The sequence below is a fragment of the Primulina huaijiensis genome, chromosome 4, assembly GCF_012295235.1.
Source record: "Primulina huaijiensis isolate GDHJ02 chromosome 4, ASM1229523v2, whole genome shotgun sequence".
Classification (NCBI taxonomy): Eukaryota; Viridiplantae; Streptophyta; class Magnoliopsida; order Lamiales; family Gesneriaceae; genus Primulina; species Primulina huaijiensis.
Genome location: NC_133309.1, coordinates 13359402 through 13364172, shown reverse-complemented (window position 1 = coordinate 13364172; position 4771 = coordinate 13359402). Strand labels below are relative to the sequence as shown.

The 4771-nt window shown below is 32.0% G+C and overlaps 1 non-coding gene across 1 annotated transcript; it reads left to right on the top strand.

The window, feature by feature from the left end:
* Nucleotides 1–3126: 3126 nt before the first annotated feature.
* LOC140975979 (small nucleolar RNA R71) lies at nt 3127–3237 on the top strand. The gene has a single exon (XR_012175115.1). It is a non-coding gene; the product is annotated as a small nucleolar RNA R71 (small nucleolar RNA).
* Nucleotides 3238–4771: the final 1534 nt, after the last annotated feature.

Genomic DNA, 4771 nt, shown 5'->3' with positions numbered 1-4771 from the left:
TCCATGTTGAGGAAATAACATCCAGATCCATCTCATGTGCTTCCACCTGATGAGGTTGAGTTAGACAAGACTTTGAGCTATATTGAGAGACCGATTCAAATTCTAGACAGAAAAGATAAGCAACTCAGAAATAAATTGATACCGTTGATTAAAATACAGTGGAACAGACATGGTGTCGAAGAGGCAACTTGGTAATTAGAAGATAAAATGAGACAAAAATATCCAGAGTTATTCCAATGAAGTACGCTTCTATTCTCGGTTTTTATTTTCAGTATTGATTATTACATGTTAGACTTGAAAGAGATGATTGATTTCGAGGACGAAATCTATTTTTAGAGGGGAGGAATTGTAATGCCCGAATTTTGAAATATTGTGGCATTAGTTGTGATGGTTTATGACTTTACGTTGTGGTATAAATGGTAATGAATGTTATAGAATGGAATAGAAAATTGATGGGTAGAATCAAAGGTTGAATTTGAGCTAAATAGGTGATGGAAGTGCAGAAACGGTATGAAAAATGTGGCAGTAGTTGTGGTTTTTAGCATAATGTTTTGTATATTGATCCAATTGATGTGAGGCTACTTCCATTAAAAAGATATGACATAAGGCTATAACTTTCATGTTTTGAGTTTTGTTCAAATCATTAGGGAAGACGAGCCAAAAGCGCCCCGAAGTGTGTCGTGCGTATCGTCGTTCCTACAATGACACATGTTGGGAGATTTAGCATAACTTTTTACTCAGATCTCCAAATGACATGAGGCCAATTGGAGATGCAAGCCAAGACATAGGGCTACAACTTTGTAGTTTACCACTTTCGCAAATTCTGAAGTTAAAAATGCGTTCTTGGCAGAATACTGCGCGCCCCTGCGCAGGATCCGGCGCCCTAGCGCGCGCAGTGCTGAAATTTTGGTGTTTGGGCAGCATGGGGCGCGCGGCTGCGCCAAAATCACGCGCCATGGCGCCCAGCACTTGTACAAAAAACGTGTTTTGAGGTTTGGATGGTATATATTTGATTGGGGAATGATTTTTATATCATTTTCTCTTCTCTTTTTCCTACTCCATCGGTTTAGAGCTAGGGTTCTTCATTTTTCCTTTCATCTTCTAATTTCTTCTTCAATCTATGGGAGATTTGTTCAAGGAAATTATGAAATGAAGTTAGATTTGTGATCCTCTCTCCAAGATCTTCAAGATGGTGTAAGTATGTTATATTTTTATTCAAGTTTGGAAATGGGATGAAGTTTAGAATTGATATTTGTGTTGATATTTGAGATGTTGGAGATGTTGAAATTGTGTTGGTTTGAATTTAAAATGGAATTGAAGCCAATGGCAAAGTATAGGAGCTAATTTCTTTAGCACGCATGCTATGTGTTTGATGAAATGATTCAATGAATGTTTTTATGGCATATTAAGGTTAAGAAATTTACGGATCTTGATTCAAAGCAGTATTGAACTAATTATGAATTTTGAACAGAAATTACTCTGTTTTGATAGATGATCAAAGTCCTTGAGTTATAGTAGAATTCAAAGGTTCAAGACTTCTCATCTACACATTTCGATCTTCTTTTGGTAATATTTGAAAGGTATGTTACGGTCGATAACATACGAGGTAAAAGTATCATTTTTATTTTAAATTGAAAACTCTATGGCTTGATGAACTATTGGTGATTTGATGATGATTGTTGTATTGAGATGAGTTGATTATGATATCGAGATGATGATATTGATTTGCATCATGACATTGCATATTGAGCCACTTGTTGATTCAGATTTGATATGGCGGAGGTCGCCTTGATATATTGATTTGTTGGACGTATGGGGCTATAGTTGAGTTGGCATAGTGTATGCGGAGGTCGCTGCTATGGCCTGAACACTCTCTATAGGCGCACCATAGTCCTGGGATTGTAGAACACAGCACCCCACCCCGAGCGGATGAGTCGGTGGATGTTGCTGGGTGATTCTATTCCCTTGGGTACCCTATGACCAGATGATTCACTTGATCTTGAGATTTATTGATAGCCCACAGCTTCTGATCATGCATTGCATTATATTGCATCTTTATGAATTTATATGAAATATTTGAAAATTTAACTCTCATTTGTGATTGATTGTATCATACTGGGTTTATACTCACCGGCATGTCCGGTACCTCTTGTTTTCATGTGCTTGACGGTAGGTGAGGCGAGGCTTGGGATGCCAGAGTCCAGCTCCAGGCGAGGAGATACGAGTTAGAGTGGGATTCTCGGGTCTTAGGAGCTATGTGATGATGTTTGGATTTCTTTGGTTCACTACTTCATGTTGGCATGTTGAAAATTTATATTTCAAACATTTGAGACAATTAAATTATTTTGACGATGTTTATGTAAGTTTGTGAACAACAAATTATGTATTTTACTCAATCATTTGGTGTGTGACAATTATAATTATTAGTATTAGATATCGGACCCGGGGCCCCACACATAGATTGACTGTTTTGAATATTGATAGACTCTTTTTTTGGATAAATGCATGAATTACATCTTCAAAGTTTTTTCTTGTAGGTGTAACATATGGAATATAACCATGATGATTTTGGTTATTTTGAAAATGTTGTTGTGAATGTTGTTCATTATTATCATTCCTCCAACTAAAATTATGATGATTTTTCAATCCAGGATTAAATGATTGTGAAAAAGGATATGGTATTGGTTTTTTATAATTGTTAACATAATTTACTTGTTCATGGAGACATTCTTTAAATGAAGGTAATGTTGGACAATCTTTTGTTGAATGATCATGTGTCTCACAAATATGACAAACAATTTCTTGAATACTTTTTAATTGACCACTCTTTTTCATTTCTAATGACTCAATTTTTCTTACTAAAGATGCAAGTTTAGCTTGAATATCTATATCACCTTTAAGATTATAGATACCACCCCCATTTATTGAATTATTGATTTTGATTGTTGGTGGTTCTATTGTACCTATATTATCACAATTTTGAGCATTTTCTGCTAATGAATCCAAATATTCCATAGCTTCATTTGGATTTTATTTTCAAAAGTTCCATTACACATGAATTCTATCATTTACCTATCTTTAGGTATTAGACCTTCATAAATGTGAGAAATTGTTCTCCATGTTTCAAAACCATGACGTGGGCATGTATTAAGTAATTCTTTATATCTATCCCAACATTGATAAAATGTTTCTCCTTGTTTTTGAGAAAAAGTAGTAATTTGTTTTTTAAAAGAGTTTGTTCTATGGAAAGGGAAAAACTTTTTAAAAAATTGTTGTTACATTTCTTCCCATGATCTTATTGAACTCGATCTCAAATTTTGTAGCCATGTTTTAGCTTTATCTTTTAAATAAAAAGGGAAAAGCTTTAATCGAACTATATCCATGCTACAATTTTGATCATTATAAGTGTTAAAATCTCCTCAAATTCTCGTAGATGTAAATATGAATTTTCAGAATCTAAGCCCTGAAAATTTGGTAAAATTTGAATAATTTTATGTTTAAAGTTGAAATTAGATGCATCAGGAGGAAAAACAAAACAAGATGGGGCACTAGTTCTAATATGGTACATATGGTGCCTAAGTGTTCTTAATTGATCATGTTCTTTATTATTATTATTATTATTATTATTATTCTTATTATTATTATTATTATTATTATTTTCTTGATTATTTGAATTATCATCCATGTTTAAATCATTTTCAGATACTCGAATAAGTCTACCATTTTTTTACGACTCCAAAAACTTATACAAGTAAAAACAACACAATAATTATAAATAAAACATAAATAACAAATATAAACTTAATTTATACCTCCTCAGCAAAAAACTTGCTACTACTTAAATTATAAATCACCCAAGTGTAAGTTGTTTGCAAGTAATATATTTCGTAAGTATGAGATCGATCTACAGAGAGGTTGTTTAATTTTAAATTTATTGATTTATAAATTACCGAATGCGAGAATGAAGTTTACAAATTTTAAATTTTGTAAAGGTTCAAGGATTTATTCTTGTTTTATGTAATATTGTTTAACTAAAATTAGAACAAAAGAAACCACCATAATTAATGGTTCCATGAAAAATAAAATTAAATATTTAAACATATACATAATATAATATAGTTCCCACTATAAAAAATATCGAATTAACCGATATTTTATATATGGTACCTATGATTATATATATAACTGTATAAATATAAAATTGCATAAAATAAATGTTAAATTAAATCATTATATTTCATTTAGAACAACCGACAGAGCCACGCTATTGCCTAAATAAAATATATGATTTAATAAGTTCGTTGCGGTAAAGTAAAAGTTAGTTGCAGTAAAGTAAAAGTTAGATGCGAAAAATAAAAGTTAGCTGCGGGAAAATAAAAATTAGTTGCAGTAAAGTGAAAGTTAGATGCGTNAAAATATATTAAACTTAGAACTTTTATACACACAAACTATATTTTAAAATGGGATATGATGATTCTCCAGCTAGCACAATGCCTCTATTTATAGGCCAAATGAGAAAAATGGTCAAAAATTTTATTAATTCCATGTAGTTGTAATAGTAGTTTTCGTCTCCTCCAACTTCAATTACATGGCTTTTCTTTAAATGCTATGTTCCATGACTTTAATATCCGAATTGGACTTTGTTCAAAACAGCAAACATGTAGGTCATTGTCTGTAGATTAATTTGGCAACTTGGTTCACCTCATTTGATTAAATATTGAATTATTTATTATTTTTTAACTATAAACTGGTCATAATAAAAGTAAATCTG